We start from the raw sequence: 23,635 nt of genomic DNA, 5'->3' as shown, positions 1-23,635 counted from the left end.
AGGAGATGAGTATCTGAGTCTCTGTTGCTAAAGCTGGAGCAGGACACCTAGCCAATGGGAAGGGCAGCAGAGTGGCGCCACCATGGAAACCTAAGCAGTGAGGTTCAAACCATGTTTTTTGTCTCTATGTCTCATTTTCAGGGGGGTGGGCTGGGTTTTCTGCATTCCTTTTTTTTTTTTTTTTTTTTTTTTTTTGCAGAGAGCATCTTGCAACCCCAGGAGGATATTCAGGAGTCACGACGGGGTGCATGACAAGAGGCATCTTTAAAGAGTCAGAAAGGACTCCAACTCAGCAGGACACAGCTTCAGATGAATTATTCCCCCAGATGCTCAGCATCACCTGTGTCTATGATCTTAGCTCATTCCCACAGCTCTACCTAGCCCCATCTGTCCTAGGAAATAACTGCAGGCTGCAGAAAAATCCCCACCCCTAAAGTAAGAAAAGGAATGTGGGGTCACCTCCTTATGCCCAATAGCTTTGTGGCTTTGGACAAACTCCTTAACCTCTCTTCCTGTAGGCAAGGTAGTAGAGTAGCATAGAGACATGGGTCAGACACGGGGGCTGCCCCAGTGTAAAATTAGAAGATTGGAAAAATGGGCTCTGTGATTCCTTTCAGATCTCACATTCTAGACTTGATGATTTTTCACCTTGAGGCTCTGGATAAAGTGGATCTACAAGAAATAACTTCCCAAGGAGGAGTGGACAAATGAGACTCAGCATGAGTGGACAAATAAGACTCAGGCCACTTTTTGCCATGAAATTGCCAGACAAGGAGGGATGTCTGTTTCAGAGTCCCGGGCCAGGGGAGTGAAGTCACACAGTTACCTGCATGCAGAGCCCAGAGTAGAAGACCTAGCTCCCTTTACCCTGCAACATGCAATCTTCTTAAACCAGTCTTCTTATCCTTGGGTGGGCAATCAGGGAGCTGTGCACGCCCACACCTCCAACACTCTTTATTTTGCAAACACGGGCATAAAAACAACTGCAAGGGAAAATGTGTCCCACCCCTTCCCCACTCCCTTCTGGCTTTCTCTCTGTTGCCTGGCAACAGTTTTATCCAGAAACCTGGGTGTCATCCTAGATAACTCCCTCACCCTTATCCTTCCCACAAAACCCATGGCCCAATCATGTCCATTTTATCTCCTAAATGGCCCTCGAGTCCATCCACTCCTCCCCTCCCCCCATCACCTCCCCAGTCCAAGGTTCCATCATGAATTTCCTGGACATCTACATTGGCTTCCCACAGGCCTCCGGCTTTCACACTTGCTCATCCCATCCCCCGCTTCCATCTTCTATAACCACAGCCAAAATAATCTTTTAAAAATACAAATCTGATCCTGTCACCTGCTCCTTGCTTAGAACCTCTAAGAATAAAAATCAAAATCTTCAGCATGCCCAAGAGCACTGCATGGTCAGGCCTACTTCCCAACTTTATCTTGCCCTGTGCGTGCCCTTCCCTCTCTTCCCGAACATTTTTTCCTCCCCAATTCTTCTACTTAATCCTGCTCACCCTGTAGTTCTCAGTTCTATGGTCACTTGGGGAGACTTGGCTGACCTTCATGACTAGGTCAGACTGCCCTGTGATGGACTCTCCTAGCACCATGTGCCCTTTATGTCTGTAGCACTTATCATTGTCACAATTTTACCCTTATTTACCATTATTTGATTTATATCTGCAAGCCCTGCCTCACTCAATTTAAGCTTCATGAATGCAGTGATTTTGTCTTGTTCTCTGCTTGAAACATGGATGGATGGATGGATGGATGGATGGATGTTTGGATGAACATGAGTTGGATGAGTAGGTGTATGGATGGATGGGTATATGGATGAATGAATGTTTGGATGTACAGGAATTAGATAAATAGATACATGGATGGATGGGTGTATAGACGGATGAGTGAGTGTATGTATGTATGTATGAATGGATGGATGGGTAGATAGATGGATGGGTGGATGTTTGGATGAACAGAAGTTGGATAAATAGGTGGATGGATGGATGGACAAGAATTTGATGAATAGGTATATGTATAGATGCATGAATGGATAGATGGATGTATATATGGATGGATGGATGGATGTATGTTTGGATGAACATGAGTTGGATCAGCAGGTGTATGGATGGATGGGTATATGGATGAATGAATGTTTGGATGAACAGGAGTTAGATAAACTGGTGGATGAATGGATGGATGGATGCATGGATGTACAGGAATTAGATAAATAGACATATGGATGGATGGGTGTATAGACGGATGAATGAGTGTATGTATGGATGGATGGATGGATGCATGCATGCATGAATGGATGGATGGGTAGATAGATGGATGGGTGGATGTTTGGATGAACAGGAGTTGGATAAATAGGTGGATGGATGGATGGACAAGAATTTGATGAATAGGTATATGTATAGATGCATGAGTGGATAGGTGGATGTATATATGGATGGATGGATGGATGGATGGATGTTTGGATGAAAAGGAGTTGGATATATAGGTGGATGGATGAATGTGTGGGTGGATGGAGATAGATGGATATATGGATGGATGGGTGTATAGAGAAATGGATGCTCCCATTTTTCCTAGCTTACTTAGATCTAATCATATCTCTTTCTAGTCTGTGGCCAACTAATCTTCCCCCTGTTCATTCAGCATACACCAAGCATATCTGATGTGCCAGGAATATGCCCACAGTGCTGTAGGAACCCAAAGAAAGAGGTATTTCCATACCCTTGAAACACCCTTGAAACTTAGGTAATAATAACAGCTACTTCCAATTAACATTTACTATTTGGCCAGGCACAGTGGCTCATGCCTGTAATCCCAGCACTTTGGGAGACCAAGTCGGATTGCTTGAGCTCAGGAGTTCGAGACCAGCCTTGTCAACATGGCAAAACCTCGTCTATACAAAAAAATACAAAAATTAGCTGGGCATGGTGGTGCATACCTGTAGTCCCAGCTACCTGGGGGTGCTGAGGCAGGAGAATGTCTTGAACCTGGGAGGTCGAGGCTTCAGTGAGCTGAGATCATGCCATTGCACTCCAGCCTGGGTGACAAAGTGAGATCCTGTCTAAAAAAAAAAAATTTTTTTTACTACTTTGTGCCAGAGACCACTATAGGCTCTCCTGAGAAGCTCTCACTCCTTTCTGTCTACTAATCTAGTAGTAGAAACCAGAAGCCTGATGGTATCTCAGAGTTCAGCTTAGGTGTGGCCTCCTCCAAGGATTCCTCCCTGGTCAGTCAGCCCTTGGCTGATCTCCCATCCTCAGAACTGCCCCAGCATGTGAGTCTGTGGTGCTTTTGCTGGTCTTTGCTCATAAACTGCTTTTCTTTTTCTTTTTCTTTTATTGAGATGGAGTCTTGCTCTATCACCCAGGCTGGAGTGCAGTGGCACGATCTCGGCTCGCTGTAGCCTCTGCCTCCTGGGTTCAAGTGATTCTCGTGTCTCAGCCTCCCGAGTAGCTAGGATTACAGGCATGAGCCACCACACCTGGCTAATTTTTGTATTCTTAGTAGAGACAGGGTTTCACCATGTTGGCCAGGCTGGTCTCAAACTCCTGACCTCAGGTGATCCTCCCGCCTCGGCCTCCCAAAGTGCTGGAATTACAGGCGTGAGCCACTGCACACAGCCTCATAAACTGTTTTTCCTCTGTGAGTCTCTTCCTCTCCACCAGAAAGTGGCATTCCTTATTCCCCAGGAATTGGTAAACCCCCGGAGACAGATGGGCCAGGAATGTGCCCACATCTCACAAAATGCCCTTTTGTGGCCTGGGCACCCCTTCTTTCTTTTCTTTATTTTTGAAACGTCTCACTCTGTCACCCAGGCTGGGGTGCAGTGGCGCGATCTTGGCTCACTGCAGCTGACTTCCTGGACTCAAGCAATTCTCCCACCTCAGCCTTCCGAGTAGCTGAGATTTCAGGCACATGCCACTATGCCCAGCTAGTTTATTATTAATAGTAGTAGTAGAGACGAGGTCTCACTATGTTGCCAAGGCTGGTCTCAAACTCTTGAGCTCAAGCAATCCTCCCATCTTGGCCTCCCAAAGCACTGGGATTACAGGTGTGAGCCGCTGTGCCCAGCTGGCACCCCTTCTTTCAATCCTCACAGAACTCTGAGGGAGGCGTGATTTACCCCCATTTTAAACAGCAGGAAACTGATTTGCCCTGGGTCACCCAGATAAAAAGTTGGTAAAACTAGTGCTGAAACCCAGGTCGATTTGAATCCAAGTCCAAAATCCTTAACCAGTACCCCCAGGCTGGGATAGTCCCTCCAACAGCCCAAATATGGCTGCTACACCTGTGCCTGACCACCATGGGTGAGGTAGCCCATTCTATTGTTGAATTCCTGCCTGTCAAAGAGTTTATTCTAACCCAGTTGAAATATGCCCCTCTGAAACTGCTACCCAGTGACCCTGACTCTGCTCCCTGGTTACAGAACCAGTGCTTCCCCTCTTCCACATGGCAGCCCGTCAATAATTTACAGCCAGCCCTCCTGTCTCCCCTGCATCTGATCCTCTCCAGGGAGGGGCGGCAGAGGGGAGAGACTGCAAATCTGGAACTACAAAACTCAAGTTCTCATCCTGGCTCAGCCACTGTCCACAGACCAGTAAGTTTCAAAAGAAAATTAAATAGGTGATTTTGACAAACAAGGACATTGAAAAAAATGGCCAACTCCTAGCACCCTTGTTTCATAAAAGAAAGGGCATCCTGACACAGAAAAAAGTAGGGCAGACAATTTCAGAATTAATTTATCTTTATGAAAACTCCTGACTTTGTCCCTGTTTCTCTCATTTCACCATGTCCTGGTGCCGACTCTGTGGGGGACTGGCCCAGGTCTGCAGGCCTTTGAGAACCTTTGCTCCAACCCATTAAAGAAAACACTGCTGGCCAGAAAAACCAAAGTAGAGGATTCCACCATCAGGACGCAGTAAGTGACCCTGTTTGAAGAGGGAAGGAAGAGCTGAAAGTGCCTGGCACTGAGAAATGGCTGAGCTCAGGAAGTGAGACAGACTTCTCCATTGCATTGTGCTTTCATATCCAGTTTCTATCTCAGCTTAGAGGGACAAAGGCTTTTCCTACTCCACGGGTACCCTGTGACCACCCAGGGTCACGTCTCTAGCCGGCGGAACTCACTGGAAGTCAAGAAGGCTGTTTCTGTCCCATGGCAGGAGGCCAGTGAGAAAGGCTGGTTTTATTCAAAGGCAGCAGATTTTCTCTTGGGGAAGTTTTGGGCTTGGTCTGAAGGACGACCATCTAACCCAAAGGCTTTCTCATCACTCATTCATTCATTTATTTAATATTTACGAGATATCTTCTATGTGCAAGGCACTGTTCTAATGTTAGGAGTACCAAGGTGAGTAAAGAATGATATGGTCTCTGTTCCCGTGGAGCTTAGCATTGATTAGAAAAGGCTGACATTAATTCAAGTTGAAGGAATACGTGTAAACTGACGGCTGTGATGAAGGCTACAGCAGAGGCACATGTTACTCTGAGAGTGTGATATAAGGAGGGTTCCCCTAGTCGGTGGTCATGGAAGGCTGAGATAGTAATGGCCAAGCTGAGATCAAAAGAAGGAAGAGTAGGCATTCACCAGGTGAAGAAGGAGGGAAAGCATATTCCAGGGAGAGTGCTTGGTGTGGGATGAAGATAAATCACATGAAGAACTGCAGTGAGGCTGGTACGACTGCGGGGCGGTGAGCAACAGGAAAGAGCATGCGAGATGAGGCTGGAGAGGTAGGTGGAGGCTCACATGTTGCTGGATAGGTAGGTGGGGTTTTCTCCTTTTCTTGAGTGAAACAGGAGGCCACTGAAGGGCACTGAATGTGAAAAGTGGCATAAGTATTATTACTTGAAGGCAGAGAGGAATCAACAGCTGCCTCTTCCAGAAGTCAAACTGATGATGATAGTGGTGGTAATAAAAATAATGATTGGCTGGGAGTGGTGGCTCATGCCTGTGATCCCAGCACTTTGGGAGGCTGAGGTAGGCGGATCACTTATAAGGTCAGGAGTTTGAGACCAGCCTGGGCAATATGGCAAAACCCCGTCTCTACTAAAATACAAAAATTATCCAGGCATGGTGGTGCATGCCTGTAATGCCAGCTACTCACAAGGCTGAGGCAGGAGAATTGCTTGAGCCCGGGAGGCAGAGCTAGCAGTGAGCCGAGATCGTACCACTGCACTCCAGCCTGGGCGACAGAGCGAGACTCTGTCTCAAAAACAAAACTAAACAAAACAATAATGATTAAAAAATAATAAGTGGCTGGGCACAGGTGGCTCACACCTATAATCACTGCACTCCGGGAGGCTGAGGCAGGAGCATTGCTTGAGCCCAGGAGTTTCAGGCTGCAGTGAGCTATGATCATGCCACTGCGCTCCAGCCTGGGTGACAGAAAGAGACCTTCTCTCTAAAATTAATAATAGTAACAATAGTAGTAATAATAATAAGAGAGCTCATGTTACTAGGCCGGGCGTCTGTAATCCAAGCACTTTGGGAGGTTGAGGCGGGCGAATCACAAGGTCAGGAGATCCAGACCATCCCGGCTAACACAGTGAAACCCAGTCTCTACAAAAAATACAAAAAATTAGCCAGGCGTGATGGCGGGCGCCTGTGGTCCCAGCTACTTGGGAGGCTGAGGCAGGAGAAATGCTTGAACTCTGGAGGTGGAGGTTGCAGTGAGCTGAGATCGCACCACTGCACTCCAGCCTGGGCAACAGAGCAAGACTCCATCTCAAAAAAAAGAGTTTGAGGGACAACAACTTGGAAGAAACTTGGTTTGTAACTTAGGCCCTTAATCCATGTGGTTTGTTCTGTCAATAAGCATGCATGCACGGAGTGCCTGCTACGTGCTAGGCACACTGAGGCTACAGCAGGGACCAAAAACAGTCCCAGTGCTTACATTCCACTGAGCAGAAAAGACAATGCAGAAGCAGGCGGATAATGCAGAAAATTTTAGATGATGTTAAGGGCTATGGGGAAGAGACGAGAGGACACAGAGGTGCTGCTTTCTAGACAGGGTGGTCAGGGAAGGCCTTTCTGAGAAGGCAACGAGTGATGCCCACAATAAGGAACCAACCAAGCCACAATCTTGGGAAGAGGGTTCCAAGAAGAGGGGAGACATGCAAAAGGCCCTGAAGCAAGGGCAACCTTGGGGTGTTCACGGAACAAAAAACAGGAAAAGCTGCATCATTCTGAGTAGGAGGAGATGAGACTGGAGAATGGAAACTTCCGGAAGCTCAGGCAGGCCTCACAGGGCTTTATGGGCCCCAGCAAGGAGTTGAGGTTTCATCCTGAATTGATGGGAAGTTGCTGAAGGATCCTCAAGCAGGGGAATGATACAACCTGTTCTATGTTTGTTTGTTTCAGCCAGTCTCACTCTGTCCCCCAGGCTGGAGTATAGTGGTGTGATCTCAGCTCACTGCAACCTCCACTTCCCGGGTTCCAGTGATTCTCCTGCCTCAGCCTCCTGAGTAGCTGGGACTACAGGCACATGACACCATGCCTGGCTAATTTTTGTATTTTAGGTAGAGATGGGGTTTTGCCATGTTGGCCAGGCTGGTCTTGAACTCCTGACCTCAGGTGATCTACCTGCCTTGGCCTCCCAAAGTGTTGGGATTACAGGCGTGAGCCACCACACCCGGCCTGTTCTATATTTTAAAGAGGGCATGCTGTTGCTGTGAGAATACATTCCTGACGGTGAAGGAGGGTGCAAGAGGACAGTTAACGTTGTGTCGCATCAGATGAAAGTGGAGATGGGGAGGGGAGTCAGATTACAATATATTTTTGCTAATGGGTTAGATGTGGGGGATGAGGGAAGGGGAAATATAGGATAATTCCAAGGCTTTCTGCCTGAATAACTGGCTAGATGATGGTACAGTTACTAAATCCGGGAAGACTGTGGGTGGAACAGGTTTGGGTGAGAGCTGGGGGTTGGGTGCAGAGCTAAATCAAGAGTTGTGTTTTAGACACAAGTTCACTGTTCTCTTAAATCTCTAATGAGAGGCCAAGAAGGCAACTGGACTGATAGGTTGGAATTCAGAGGTGGGATGGGCTAGAGATCTTGAGACTTGTGGGCATGTAGATGGTAATTAGGATCTCAGGACTGGGTCACCGGGGAATGCAATGAAGAAAAGAGGTCCAGGAGCCACGGACTGGGGTCTTCCAATGTGTGGAGACTGCACAGAGGCCAGCAAGGGAGGGTGAGACAGAAAGCCAATGGAGGAGGGCCCCGGGAGAGCCCCAGCTCCACTGACCAACCTTGTAACAGGCAAGTTGCTTCCCTTCTCTGGGCCTCAGTTTCCCCTATGTGGACAAGGGGATGGCCATATTCATCACTGAGGTGGCTCCAGCTTGATCATCCTGGGACACTCCCGAGAAAGAGTGGCAGCAGTTCCTGCAGCCACTTGCCACAGGAAGAGTTCAAAGCTCAGGCTCCCCCATCTCGTTTCCAGGACTCCTACAATGAAACTGAATGAAATCCCAGATACAACAAAACATAGCCCAAAGGTCGGCCACTCAGAGTTGGGGGCTGGGTAAGGTCATGGTGACCTGGAATAGAATCCAGCCTTTTTGTCACTTGCCAGCTGGGTGACCCTCAAGCCTCAGGTACTTATCTGTAAAATGCAGCCAACAGGACCCACAGCAAGGGTCTGTTGTTAGAACTAAGCCAGGTATGGGTGGACACAGTGGCTCACACCTGTAATCCCAGCACTTTGAGGGGCCAAGGCAGGCAGATCACCTGAGGTCAGGAGCTCGAGACCAGCCTGGCCAACATGGTTGAAACCCCATCTCTATTAAAAATACAAAAATTAGCTGGGCATGGTGGCGTGTGCCTGTAGTCCCAGCTACTTGGGAGGCTGAGGCGGGAGGATCACTTGAACCCAGGAGGCAGATGTAGCAGGGAACCGAGATCACACCACTGCACTTCAGCCTGGGTGACAGAGTGAGACTCTCTGTCTCAAAAAAAAAAAAAAAAAAAAAAAAAAGAACTAAGCCAGCTAAGCCAGGTAGCAAGCAAAGCATCCTGCATGGCTCCAGGCATGCATGCAATTAATGATCAGCTCCTTCCTGCTTTAGGAAGACTCCTTCCCTGAATCAGGAGAGAGGGAGTCCAAGCTAGCTGCACTCTCAGAATGATGCAGTCCTGCTGCTGGTCATGCCTGGGGCTGCCAGCTCTGTGCCACCCTGCATCTCACTTGCAGGGTACGTGGTTACCCAGCTAATCACAGGAATTAGGGATCTGCAAAGACTGACTTGGTCATCTGGCTGGAGCCTGGACACTGTGGAAGGTGGGAGGAGGGAGGGGAGACAACAGCTTCTAAGGCTGACCATAGCTGTAGACTCACCCCAGCTTTTTCCCAGTCTGTGTTAACCTGGCTGGCAAAGGGCAGTGATATGACAGCAGGGGAACACTATAGCAGACAGTGAGCTGGAACTCGGGCCAATGTGTTCATCCCAGTGACAGCTCCTGGCTCAGTGTCTCCTAGAAGCAGCCCTGGAAGAAGGCAGAGACTGCAGGGGCAGCTGCTGGAAGGCAAGCTGGGCAGGCAGCCTGGATTCCTGTCCCGCCTCTGTCACAACCATTAGGCCAATGGCTCCACTTATTGGACACCTCCAAGGTGGCAGGTGCTGTGCTAGATGCTTAACTGAAGGGCTCTTCAACAACCTTGCAAGGAGGGCAAACATGTCCCTGTTGAAAAGATGAGGAAACTGAGGCTAACAGAAGAGGAAGGCTTGCCCAAGGTCACCCACCCTTCTAGACGTTCCTTCTTTTCAAGACACAGACAAGACACCCTTCCGCAGCACGCACGGTCCTGCGCAATTGGTTCTGCTTCCTTCTCCTGCTGCGCCTGCCCCTTCCTCTCCCTTGGCCTTCCATCAGGTCTCCATGGAAACATTCAGAAGCCTTCCCTAGGCCCCAGAATAGGTCAGGCTCCCCCTCACACCATTTTTTTTTTTTTTTTTTTTTTTTTTTTTTGAGAAAGAGTCTCACTCTGTCGCCCAGGCTGGAGTGCAGTGGTGTGATCTCAGCTCACTGCAGATGCCGCCTCCCAGGATCAAGTGATTCTCTGCCTCAGCCTCTCCAGTAGCTGGGATTATAGTATGGGCACCCGCCACCACGCTGGCTTTTTTTAAATTTATTTTATTTTTTGAGACAGAGTCTCGCTGTCTCGCCAGGCTGGAGTGCAGTGGTGCAATCTCGGCTCACTGCAACCTCTGCCTCCTGAGTTCAAGTGATTCTCCTGCCTCAGCCTCCTGAGTAGCTGGGATTACAGGCACACTCCACCATGCCTAGCTAATTTTTCTATTTTTAGTAGAGATGGGGTTTCACTATGTTGGCCAGGATGGTCTTGATCTCCTAACCTCATGATCCGCCCACCTCAGCCTCCCAAAGTGCTGGGATTACAGGCGTGAGCCGCCGCGCCTGGCTCCCCTTACACCTTTCACAGTGGCCTCTCCTTTGTCTTTTGAGTACTTTTCACAACTATACTTATTACTTCACAACCCTAAAAATCGTTATTTGTGTAATTTTTTGTTTAATATCCTTCCTCCTGCATCTATACGATGCCTGGAACATGGGTGACTGTTAATACGTACGTGTGGAAAGCACGGTGACTAAACCTGTGAACAACAAATGAGCAAATAAACCACAAACAAATCTCCCTCCCGTGGCGATGGGCTAGCTGCGATTCCACTGGGACACAGGGACTTGTATAAAGGGGGCAGCTCCCTTAGAGTCTACATCATAAAACCTAATAGGAACAGTATCTTGCAATCACGGTGACACACAGCCCAAGGGGGCATGCACAAAGCAATCCCAAGATGTGTGCAGTAGGGGGTGGACACCCAGCTCCCTGCATGGGTCAGACCCCAGAGCTGGCCAGTTTCTCTGTTGTCCTCCAATCTGGCTTCCAGTGGTGGCAGCCACTCTCCTGGTTCCTGCAGAAGAGAGACGAAAGTGGCGAGGAGGTGTCTCACAAGGAGAACTGTGCCGGTTTCATTTCTGCTTTGAGGCGAGACACATCCTGTGTGTCAGACTACCCAGGGAGTGCTCCTGTTCTCCCAGTGCCAACCACCAACAGCGCAGTGACCAGGAGCAGGAGACCCTGGGGAGTCGGGACCGGGGACATGGCTCTCATGGCTGTGCAGGGAGCTTGGCCCCAGGCCCTACCCTGCCTCCTTCCCTGCACGGCTGCCCCTCCACAGAGGCCACTCTCACTGGGTTTCTGTCTCCCACGCCCCATCTCATTGTGAGAAAAAGCCCAGCCTGGCTGGTGGGGATTAGGAGGGGGTGGGAGAATGCAGACGGGTTCAATCTCTCCTCTGCTCTGTGTGCTCAGTAATCCCAGGCAAGTCCCTGAACTTCCCTGAGACTCAGTTTCTCCTCTGAGAAGTGGGGGTCCCCACTCACCTCCATCAGGGCTGTCCCCAGGCTCTAGCAGGTTGGTGGACACACACTTGTTTGGGGTTCATTATACAAGTAAGTTCTTGCTGTTATCTTTTTTCTGCTTTCTTTCTTTTCCCAAGCTTCAGACTAGCTAGTGGTATATCATGTTCCTTGTACACCTGCTGGGCTCGTTCAAAGCGAAATGTTTAGGCCGAGCATGGTGGCTCATGCCTGTAATTCCAGCACTTTGGCAGGCCCGAGGTGGGTGGATCACTTCAGCCCAAGAGTTTGAGACAGCCTGGACAACATAGTGAGACCCTGTCTCTACAAAAAATTAGTGGGGTGTGGTGGCATGTGCCTATAGTCCCAGCTACTCGGGAAGCTGTGGTGGGAGGATCAACTGAGCCTGGGAGGCAGAGGTTGTAGTGAGCTGTGATCATGCCACTGCACTCCAGCCTGGGTGACAGAGCAAGACCCTGTCTGAAAATAAAATAACATAGAAAACCAGAATGTTTGGCCTCCGTTATGGGAGCATTTACAGCACTGCCTTAAAATGAGGGAGCACCCTGCACCACTCAGACACCTTTGCAAAGCTGACTGCGTGGGGTCCTCACCATGATCCCTCGAAGAAAACTGGAGAAATGCCGTCATCACTGCACCCTCAAACTTGAGGTCGAGTGAGGTGAATGGACTTACTCAGGATCACAGGTAGTTGGCACTACTGTCAGACCAGAGTGACAGTGGCTCTTCCTCAGACTCAGTTCTCAAAATGCTGTCACAACCCCCTCCTTTTTTTTTTTTTTTTTTTTTTTTTTGAGACAGAGTCTCCCTCTGTCACCCAGGCTGGAGTGCAGTGGTGCAGTCTTGGCTCACTGCAACCTCCGCCTCCCGGGTTCAAGTGATTCTCAGCCTCAGCCTCCTGAGGAGCTGGGATTACAGGCGTGCACCACCACACCTGGCTAATTTTTGTATTTTGAGTAGAGACGGGGTTTTGCCATGATGGCCAGGCTAGTCTCAAATTCCTGGCCTCAAGTGATCTGCCTGCTTTGGCCTCCCAAAGTGCTGGAATTACAGGCGTGAGCCATCGTGCACAGCCCAACAACCCTTATCTCCCAGGTTCTCACACCGACTTCTCGAGTTACGTAATGAAGTCTTGATGATTCCCATCTTGTCGCTAGACGGATGAGGGTCAGGGTGGTTTCGAAAGCCTATGCAGGGTCACCTGGTGAAGAAACAGCAGGTTGAACCTGGGTGCAGGGTTTCTGATTCCGAGGAGAAAGGGAACATGAAAGAGATCATTTCCCTACTTGTCCTATCAGACACCGGCTACCACCGTGGAGCTTGGGTTCGTTCAGAGGCCATTGTTCTACCTACATCTGGGGCCAGGAAGAGCAAAGGCTGACAGGTGAGCAAGGCCTCATGTGGCATGACCCCAGGGGACAGGCTGGCTCAGGGCTTCCAGACAATGGGCCATTTGTTGGCTCCAGTGTGCACCCAGGGACTTGCTAGCACTCACCTCTAGTTGTTGAAAGGGCAGGCTGGGTGAGGCAGGTCGGGGAACTCTCTCTGCAGTTCTTCCTTTCAGTTTTTAGTCGTCTTCTCTTGACTGTTCTGTTGCCAAAACCCCCCAGCCCCCCAGCATCCCCTTCCCCACCCCATCCTCCTCACCTGCTAGGAGAACTCTTATGTAGCTGTCAAGTCCCAGCCCAAATGCCCCTTTCTCCAGTCTTCCCCAGCTCCCCTACACAGACTGAAGCCCCCTCCTCTATTTCTTTTTTTCTTGAGACCAAGTCTCGCTCTGTTGCCCAGGCTGGAGTGCGGAGGTACGATCTTGGCTCACTGCAAACTCCCCCTCCCGAGTTCAAGTGATTCTTCTGCCTCAGCCTCCCGAGTAGCTGGGATTACAGGCACCCACCACTATGCTTGGCTAATTTTTTCTTTTTTTGTATTTTTATTAGAGATGGGGTTTCACCATGTTGGCCAGGCTGGTCTCAAACTCCTGACCTCAAGTGATCCACCTGCCTCAGCCTCCCAAACTGCTGGGATTACAGGCGTGAACCACTGCACCTGGCCAATTTCTTTCTTTTTCTTTTTCTTTTTTTGAGACGGAGTCTTGCTCTGTCGCCCAGGCTGGAGTGCAGTGGCGCAATCTCGGCTCACTGCAAGCTCCGCCTCCCGGGTTCATGCCATTCTCCTGCCTCAGCCTCCCGAGAAGCTGGGACTACAGGCGCCCGCCACCAGGCCTAATTTTTTTTTTTTTGTATTTTTAGTAGAGACGGGGTTTCACAGTGTTAGCCAGGATGATCTTGATCTCCTGACCTCGTGATCTGCCCGCCTCAGGCTCCCAAAGTACTGGGATTACAGGTGTGAGCCACTGCCCTCAGCCAGCGCCCGGCCAGTTTCTGTACTGCATTACAGATAGCCAATCTGAGACCTCTTCTAGAGGGCTATGGTGGCTGCTTTGCATGTCTGCTTCCCTCCACCAGGAGGGCAAGGCCCACATTGGTTCAACCTTGCATAAATGTTGGCTGAATGAATGAATTCAATAAATTCTAAATAAGCACCAAATGTGTGATGGGCGCTTGCCATGGAGGATACAAGGACGAGCAAGATGTGTTCTCTACCTCCAAAGAGCTTACATTCGATGGGAGAGGCAAGGTACGTGAACAAGGAAAGTGGAAGAGAAACACAGGAGCCACGTCCCAGCAAGTGAGCACTCAATATGGCCAGCATTCTAATCTGGTGCTGTCCATAACTTGCTGTATGCTTCTAAGCAGGCCTCCTAGCCACTCTAGCCTTGGAACCCAGCAAGAGTAATTGCTATAGATTGACGATGGGGCTGCCATTGGATTCAGATCACAGGAAGCGGCAAGTGACAGGTGCCTCTTCTTCCAAAATCACAGGAGGGAGGGAGTTCCCGTCTAAACCTCTTACCTGACCACAGTCTAGTTCATGGTGTCTGAAGCTGACACGATTGACATTGGAGGCTGGATAATTCTTTGCTGTAAGGTCTATCCTGAGTATTGTAGGTTTTTTAGAAGTACTCACTAGAGGCTGGGCACAGTGGCTCACATCTGTAATCCCAGAAGTTTGAGAGGCTGAGGTGGGAGGATCACTTGAGGCCAGGAGTTCAAGAACAGCCTGGCTAACATGGCAAAATTCTGTCTCCACAAAAAAATACAAAAATTAGCCAGGCATGGTGGTGCATGCCTGTAATTCCAGGTACACAGGAGGCTGAGGCACAAGAATCACCTGAACCCGGGAGGTGGAGGTTGCAGTCAGCTAAGGTTGTGCCACTGTGCTCCAGCCTGGGTGACAGAGTGAGACCCTGTCTCAAAAAAAAAAAGCATACAGCAGAGAGACAGCCAGGCATGGTGGCTCAGGCCTGTAATCCCAGTGCTTTGGGAGGCCAAGGCAGGAGGATCTCTTTATTTATTTATTTATTTTTTGAGACGGAGTCTTGCTCTATCGCCCAGGCTGGAGTGCAGTGGCGTGATCTCGGCTCACTGCAAGCTCTGCCTCCTGGGTTCATGCCATTCTCCTGCCTCTGCCTCCAGAGTAGCTGGGACTACAGGTACCCACAAGCACGCCTGGCTAATTTTTTTTGTATTTTTAGTAGAGACAGGGTTTCATCATGTTAGCCAGGATGGTCTCAATCAGCAGGAGGATCTCTTGAGGCCAGAATTTTGAGACTACCTGGGCAACATAGAAAGAATCCCGTCTCTATAATTTTTTTTTTTTTTTAGACGGAGTTTCGCTCTTTTTTGCCCAGGCTGGAGTGCAATGGCGTGATCTCGGCTCACTGCAACCTCCGCCTCCTGGGTTCTAGTGATTCTCCTGTCTCAGCCTCCCAAATAGCTGGGATTACAGGTGCCTGCCACCACGCCAGGCTTATTTTTGTATTTTTAGTAGAGACGGGGTTTCACCATGTTGGCCAGGATGGTCTCGATCTCTTGACCTCGTGATCCACTCACCTCAGCCTCCCAAAGTGCTGGGATTACAGGCGTGAGCCACCGCGCCCGGCCTTTTTTTTTTTTTTTTTTTTTTTTTTAATTAGCTGGGTGTGGTGTTGCACGCCTGTAGTCCCAGCTACTCAGGGGGCTGAGCTGAGAGGATTGCTTGAAACTGAGTTCAGGGATGCAGTGAGCTGTGATAGTGCCACTGCACTCCAGCCTGGGCAACAGAGGGAGACTCTGTATCTCTGAGAGAAAAAAAAAAAAGAGCACAGAGAGGAGGAAAGAAATTGCATTCCAGTGGCAACTGTGGGACTGAAACAGACTGGAATTCCCCCCTTAGCACTCATCCATCCTGTTTGTTGAGAAGGGAAAAAGTCTATATATAATCTTATGGTCCCCAGTGTTTCTCCCAGATGAGTTCAGATGAAAATTCTGGGGCTCAGAGAGTAAAGACTTTTCCAGAGATTGCATAGCAATTCCCCATCTCCCCTCATCCCCATGGGAAAAGAGATTTTCTTGTTGGAAGGACTATGTGCTGATTCACTGAGGAAACAGAGGAATCTTGCTGCAGCCAGAGAAGCAGATGGAGGTCAAATCTGAAGGCTGGTAGGACCGAGTACTTGGCACCAGCTTTTGCTACATGCAAATGCTACATCCCGGGCATTTCAGGCCAGGTTTAGGGCAAGTGTGTGGCACAGTCTGAAGGCCAGGAGCTGCCTGAAGCACTTGCAGGCTGAAGCCACAGCTGCAGACCAGAAGAGAGGGCACACACAGTGCCTTCCAGATAGAAGCCTGGCAGGGAGGAAAGGCCACTGGTCCTGTCTCAAAGTCACTGAGTCACTACCCATTCCCTACCAGAGAACCTGTATATGAGGCCATGTCTACATGTTACACTGCATCTGTACCCATGCAGAGATTCACCATACACGTAAGGCAGTCAGTTGAAAGGAACGAAGGGGTCCCCAGGCAGGAAGCCAGGATGGAGCAGTGGGTGGCGTCTCATCGACACAGCACCACAAGAAGGTGAAGAGGGCAGCACAATTGGTGGTGACTGGGCTGATTCCCATGAACCTGATTCCCAGTCCAGCTGTTTGTTAGCGTATGGGCGTGGACCCTACTTCCTGGGGCCTTCCACCCCTCAGCTGGTAGGTTGTTAAGATTATGCAATGAGCCAGGTGCAGTGGCTCATGCCTGTAATCCCAGCACTTTGAGACGCCGAGGTGGGTGGATCTTTTGAGGTCAGAAGTTCGAGATCAGACTGACCAATATGGTGAAACCCTGTCTCTACTAAAATTACAAAAATTAGCTGGATGTGTTGGCATGCGCCTGTAGTCCCAGCTACAAGGAGGCTGAGGCAGGAGAATTGCTTGAACTTGGGAGGCAGAGGTTGCAGTGAGCCAAGATTCTGCCACTGCATTCCAGCCTGGGCAACAGAGCAAGATCTCGTCTCAACAACAACAACAAAAAAAGATCATGCAATGAAAAGGTGTATGACACATTGCCCAGGACACAGGAAACACTCAATGGAGTGACCATTGTTATTCTGTGTTTTTCTGAAGTTTTCTGGGTAACTGAAGAGGCCTGTAAATTGGCTTCTATTCAGCATTCCCTCCCAGTATTTGCTATCTGCTTCAGCAAGGCCTCACAGATTTGCGCAGTGTCTCTGGCATACATCATGTACCCCTTCCTTTTTTTTTTTTTTTTTTGAGACGGGGTCTCCCTGTCACCCAAGCTGGAGTGCAGTGGTGCGATCTCGGCTCACTGCAACCTCTGCCTCCCCGGTTCAAGTGATTCTCCAGCTTCAGCCTCCTGAGTAGCTGGGACTACAGGTGCCTGCCACCACGCCCAGCTAACTTTTTTTTTTTTAAGATGGAGTTTCACTCTTGTTGCCCAGGCTGGAGTGCAATGGCACGATCTCAGCTCACTGCAACCTCTGCCTCCCAGGTTCAAGTGATTCTCCTGCCTCAGCCTCCTGAGTAGCTCAGATTACAGGTGCCCGCCACCATGCCTGGCTAGTTTTTGAATTTTTTTTTTTTTTTTTGAGAGAGAGTCTCGCTCTGTCGCCCAGGCTGGAGTGCAGTGGTATGATCTCAGCTCACTGCAACCTCTGCCTCCCGAGTTCAAGCGATTCTCCTGCCTCAGCCTCCGAGTAGCTGGGACTACAGGCACGCACCACCACGCCCAGCTAATTTTTGTATTTTTAGTAGAGATGGGGTTTCACCATGTTGGCCAGGATGGTCTCGATCTCTTCACCTCTTGATCCACCCGCCCTGGCCTCCCAAAGTGTTGGAATTACAGGTGTGAGCCACTGCGCCCAGCCCTAACTTTTGTATTTTTAGTAGAGACAGGGTTTTACCATGTTGGCTAAGCTGGTCTCGAACTCCTGACCTCAGGTGATCCACCCACCTTGGCCTCCCAAAGTGCTGGAATTACAGGCTTAAGCCACCACGCCCAGCCCTAACTTTTGTATTTTTAGTAGAGATGGGGTTTCACCATGTTCGCCAGGCTGGTCTCGAACTCCTGACTTCAGATGATCTTGGCCTTCCAAAGTGCTGGGATCACAGTCGTGAGCCACCGCACCTGGCCTGTATAATCTGGTGATAGGCTTCTGATCAGCATGCACATGTCCTCCATGTCTGACCAAACCACAGATTCCCTGTGGGCTGAGCTTTGTACCTACAAAAAGGTGGATGAGTCTGAGACAAGATGAATGGATGGGAGGACTGGAGGATGATGGAGGAGGAAGGCATCGAGTTTGACTACCAGATTCTGGCTTGGACAAATGGGTGGAAGGAGATGCCCACCAGAGAGAGGAGGAATCAGGAAAGTAGGCAGCAAGGAGACTGGGGCTCATGGGCAGGAGAGTTTCAGGTCCCGCTCTGATGGGGGAGTGACCCAGCATCCTAACTCACCAGCCGCCCCTTCTTCCACCAAATCATTCTCTGGGCCTTCTTCTGCTGGGCAATTGCAGGGGCAGTTGTTGGCCTCACACATGGGACACTGAGGATCACAAGTGATTGTTCAGTTCGTATGTGATCTGAACAGGCCAGCGTTTGCTGTGTCCAGCACCATCACTCAATGGCTTGAGAGCACAATGGAGACTCCCATCCAGGAATATGAGAGCAGCTGTTCAGCTGTTTGAGAGCAGACATTTGCTTACTGTCTTTTTGTAAGACCTTTCATATACATGGCCTTTTTTTTTTGAGATAAGGTCTTGCTGTGTCACCCAGGCTGGAGTGCAGTGGTGCAATCACAGCTCACTACAGACCTCCTGGTTTCAAGCGATCTTCCCACCTCAGCCTCTCAAGCAGCTGGGATGACAGGTGCGAGCCACCATGTCTGAGAGGTGACACCGTGCTGGCAGTCCTCACAGCCCTCGCTCGCTCTCGGCGCCTCCTCTGCCTGGGCTACCATTTTGGTGGCACTTGAGGAGCCCTTCAGCCCACCGCTGCACTGTCGGAGCCCCTCGCTGCACTGTGGGAGCCCCTTTCTGGGCTGACCAAGGCCGGAGCCCACTCCCTCAGTTTGCAGGGAGGTGTGGAGGGAGAGGCGCGAGCGGGAACCGGGGTTGTGTGCGGCGCTTGCGGGCCAGCTGGAGTTCCGGGTGGGCGTGAGCTTGGCAGGCCCCGCACTTGGAGCAGCCGGCCGGCCCTGCCGGCCCCAGGCAATGAGGGACTTAGCACCCGGGCCAGCGGCTGTGGAGGGTATACTGGGTCCCCCAGCAGTGCCAGCCCACGGCGCTGCGCTCGATTTCTCACCGGGCCTTAGCTGCCTTCTCGCGGGGCAGGCCTCGGGACTGCAGCCTGCCATGCCCGAGCCTTCCCCCGCCTCCGTGGGTTCCTGTGCAGCCCGAGCCTCCCCTACGAGCGCCGCCCCCTGCTCCATGGCGCCCAGTCGCATCGACCACCCAACGGCTGAGGAGTGCGAGCGCAGGGCGCGGGACTGGCAGGCAGCTCCACCTGCAGCCCGGGTGCGGGATCCACTAGGTGAAGCCAGCTGGGCTCCTGAGTCTGGCGAGGACGTGGAGAGTCTTTATATCTAGCTCAGGGATTGTAAACACACCAATCGGCACTCCGTATTTAGCTCAAGGTCTGTGAGTGCACCATTCAACACTCTGTATCTAGCTGCTCTGGTGGGGCCTTGGAGAACCTTTATGTCTAGCTCAGGGATTGTAAATACACCAATCGGCACTCTGTATCTAGCTCAAGGTTTGTAAACACACCAATCAGCACCCTGTGTTTAGCTCAAGGTTTGTGAGCGCACCAATCGATACTCTGTATCTAGCTGCTCTGGTGGGACCTTAGAGAACCTGTGTGTGGAAACTCTGTATCTAGCTCAGGGATTGTAAACGCACCAATCAGCGCCCTGTCAAAACAGGCCACTTGGCTCTACCAATCAGCAGGATGTGGGTGGGGCCAGATAAGAGAATAAAAGCAGGCAGCCCGAGCCAGCAGTGGCAACCCGCTCAGGTCCCCTTCCACACTGTGGAAGCTTTGTTCTTTCACTCTTCGCAATATATCTTGCTACTGCTCACTCTTTAGGGGTCCACACTGCTTTTATGAGCTGTAACACTCACTGCAAAGATCTGCAGCTTCACTCCTGAACCCAGCGAGACCACGAGCCCACCGGGAGGAACGAACAACTCCAGACGCACTGCCTTAAGAGCTGTAACACTCACCGCGAAGGTCTGCAGCTTCACTCCTGAGCCAGCGAGACTACGAACCCACCAAAAGGAAGAAACTCCGAACACATCCAAACATCAGAAGGAACAAACTCCAGACGCACCACCTTAAGAGCTGCAACACTCACCGTGAGGGTCCGCGGCTTCATTCTTGAAGTCAGTGAGACCAAGAACCCACCAATTCCGGACACATGTCCAGCTAACTTATGTTTTTTCTTAGACAGAGTCTTGCTCTGTCGCCCAGGCTGGAGTGCAGTAGCACGATCTCGGCTCACTGCAACCTCCATCTCCCAGGTTCAAATGGGTCTCCTGCCTCAGCCTCCCGAGTAGCTGGGATTATAGGTGCACACCACCACGCCCGGCTAATTTTTGTATTTTTCATTGAGATAGGGTTTCATCATCTTGGCCAGGATAGTATTAAATTCCTGACCTCACATGATCCGCCCACCTCGGCCTCACAAAGTGTTAGGATTACAGGCGTGAGTCACTGCACCCGGCCCCAAGCTAATTTTTTATTTATTTTATTTATTTATTTTTTTTGTAGCGACGGGGTCTTCCTATGTTGCTCAGGCTGATCTCAAACTCCTGGGCTCAAGCGATCCTCCCATCTCAGTTTCCCGAAGTGTTGGGATTGCAGGTGTGGGCCAACCATGCCCAGCTACATGTGTCTTCTGATTCTCCAACCACCCGGGGAGATAGCTTCCCATTTCATAGATGAGGGGATTGGCATATCTGAGAAAAGGGATGGTGAAAAAGGAAAAGAAAACAGGTTTTTATCAAAGGCCTGCTCCATTTCCAGGAATTATCCAGGGCTCTTTCACATATATTAACAAACCTATTCTCTCAGAATCATTACATGCAGCATCCATAGCCGCGTTTTAAGTTCTAAATAAGTTCAAGTTCTGTGAAGTAACTAAGGAGCCCAGCTAGGAAGGTGGAGATTCAGATGTAAAATCCAGTGCCCAGGCCAGGCGCAGTGGCTCACACCTGTAATCCCAGCACTTTGGGAGGCCAAGGAGGGTGGATCATGAAGTCAGTAGATCGAGACCATCCTGGCCAACATGGTGAAACCCTGTCTCTACTAAAAATACAAAAATTAACCAGGCGTGGTGACGTGCGCCTGTAGTCCCAGTTACTCAGGAGGCTGAGGCAGGAGAATCGCTTGAACCTTGAACCAGAGGCAAAGGCTGCAGTGAGCCGAGATTGCGCCACTGTACTCCAGCCTGGGTGACAGAGGAAGACTCCGTCTCTTAAAAAAAAAAAAAAAAAAAAAAAAAATCCAGTTCCCAGCCCTGGAATCCAAAGTTCATTCAGTTACTATACATTCAGTCAACAACCGTTTCTCCAACATCTACTATTATCATGCACACTTGGGAACAAAAAGATGAACAAAATAGAGAAGCTCTGGCTGGGCATGGTGGCTCACGCCTGTAATCCCAGCACTTTGGAAGGCCAAGGCAGGTGGATCACCTGAGGTCAGGTGTTCGGGACCAGCCTGGCCAACATGGTGAAACCCTGTCTTTACTAAAAATACAGAAATTAGCTGGTTGTGGTGGCGTGTGCCTGTAATCCCAGCTACTCACAGGCTGAGACAGAAGAATCGCTTGAACCTGGGAGCCAGAGGTTGCAGTAAGCCGAGATTGCGCCACTGCACTCCAGCCTGGGACAGAGCAAGACTTCACCTCAAAAAAAAAGGCTGGGCGCGGTGGCTCACGCCTGTAATCCCAGCACTTTGGGAGGCCGAAGCAGGTGGATCATCTGAGTTCAGGAGTTCGAGATCAGCCTGACAAACATGGCGAAACCCTGTGTCTACTAAAAATAGGAAAATCAGTCGGCTGCAGTGGCAGGCCCCTGTAATCCCAGCTACTGGCGGGCTGAGACAGGAGAATCACTTGAACCTGGGAGGCGGAGGTTGCAGTGAGCTGAGATTGCACCAATGCATTCCAGCCTGGGTGACAGAGCCAGACTCTGTCTCAAAAAAAAAAGAGGCCGGGCACGGTGGCTCACGCCTGTAATACCAGCACTTTGGGAGGCCGAGGCGGGTGGATCACGAGGTCAAGAGATCGAGACCATCCTGGCTAACATGGTGAAACCCCATCTCTACTAAAAATACAAAAAATTAGCCGGGCGTGGTGGCGGGCACCTGTAGTCCCAGCTACTCGGGAGGCTGAGGCAGGAGAATGGCATGAACCTGGAGGCGGAGCTTGCAGTGAGCTGAGATCGCACCACTGCATTCCAGCCTGGGTGACAGAGCCAGACTCTCTCTCAAAAAAAAAAAAAAAAAGAAAAAAAAAGAGAAGCTTCTGCCATGGTAGAGTGTAAACATGTTGAGCACCACGCTGGAGAAGTACAAAGTGCTGTGGGCGGATGTAACAGGGCCACCAACTCTGCTTCTCTGGAGAAGTGACAGTTGGGCTAAGAGCTGATGGCTGACCACCAGGAGTCAGTGAGACAGAGCAGGCATGGAGGGAGGCATGTTCCAGGCAGATGGAACAGAGGGAACAGCATGTGCAAAGCATCTGAGCTGGTACAGAGTTTGTGATGTTCCAGGGACTGTGTGATGGCCAGGGTGGCTGTACAAACAGCCCACCAGACCAGATTGTGCAGGACCATGTGGGCTGCATCTAAGATTTTTGAAGTTCAAGTCACCAAAAAGTTCTAGTTAAGTGGTGGGCAAAATCACAGTGGTTTTATAAAAAGACTGACAAGTGGAGTGAAAGCAGAGACAAATTAGAAGGTTTTCCTGGGGATCTAAGAGAAAGACAAAGGAAGTCTGGACTGAGTGGCAGCTCAGGGCCTGGGAAGAAGAGAATGGATGCAAAGCCATTGAGGCAAATCAACAGGGCTTGTGATGAACTCCACGTGGTGAGATGGCACAGCAAGAAGTGGCAGTCATTGTTGGATTCTCCCCTCTGACCCACAGCTCTCGAACTGCCCTGAGTAGCTTAAGGCAGGGTGCTGAGGTGAAGCACCATGCTGAGTCTTATCTCAGCAAACCTAAGTTAGGCCGGGCATGGTGGGTCACACCTGTAATCCCAGCACTTTGGGAGGCTGAGGTGGGTGGATCGCCTGAGGTGAGGAGTTCAAGACGAGCCTGGCCAACATGGTGAAACCCCGTCTCTACTTAAAATACAAAAAATTAGCCTGGTATGGTGGCAGGTGCCTGTAATCCCAGCTACTTGGGAGGCCGAGGCAGGAGAATTGCTTGAACCCAGGAGGCAGAGGTTGTAGTGAGTTGCACTCCAGCCTGGGCAACAAGAGTGAAAACTCTGTCTCAAAAAACAAAAAAACAAAAAAACAAAAAAAAAAACCTAAGTTAGAGTCTACAAAATGTTTCCTTTGATTTTTTTTTCAGAATGCCATCATATCTGCGTCCCAGAGCTGAGCTCACCCATTTAGCAAGATTCATTCTGACAGCATGACCTGCAGTTACCTCGTAAGTTATCCTGCCTGCTCACTGTCCTCACTGGAAACATCCTTGCTCCTGCCCAGTGGCCTATGAAAGAAATCTCTCAATAAACTCCCAGCCAGACTCTCTAAGCCAGTGAATTCTGAAGCCCTCTCACCATCTGTGACCACTTCATTGACTGACATGACCCCGGCCACCTGGCACAACT

At 50.2% G+C, this 23,635-nt stretch overlaps 1 protein-coding gene and 1 long non-coding RNA gene across 3 annotated transcripts in view; one reads left to right on the top strand and one right to left on the bottom strand.

Moving 5' to 3' along the window:
* The first annotated feature begins 14 nt into the window (after positions 1 to 14).
* On the top strand, positions 15 to 23,614 carry LOC129052642 (uncharacterized). Its single transcript, XR_010139460.1, has 6 exons — positions 15 to 97; positions 200 to 2,715; positions 4,433 to 4,603; positions 4,831 to 4,924; positions 19,879 to 20,174; positions 23,374 to 23,614. It is a non-coding gene; the product is annotated as an uncharacterized LOC129052642 (long non-coding RNA).
* The window catches only part of DEPDC5 (DEP domain containing 5, GATOR1 subcomplex subunit), a 161,629-nt gene continuing 158,517 nt past the window's right edge, over positions 20,524 to 23,635 (bottom strand). For both annotated transcript variants that reach the window (XM_063722851.1, XM_063722853.1), the window contains one exon: positions 20,524 to 20,750. The gene's annotated coding sequence lies outside the window, so the exon portion shown is untranslated. The remainder of the gene's footprint in view (positions 20,751 to 23,635) is intronic.

Source organism: Pongo abelii, chromosome 23, assembly GCF_028885655.2.
Source record: "Pongo abelii isolate AG06213 chromosome 23, NHGRI_mPonAbe1-v2.0_pri, whole genome shotgun sequence".
NCBI classification, from domain to species: domain Eukaryota; kingdom Metazoa; phylum Chordata; class Mammalia; order Primates; family Hominidae; genus Pongo; species Pongo abelii.
The sequence above is the reverse complement of the archived record's forward strand: the minus strand, read 5'-3'. Positions and strand labels throughout refer to the sequence as shown.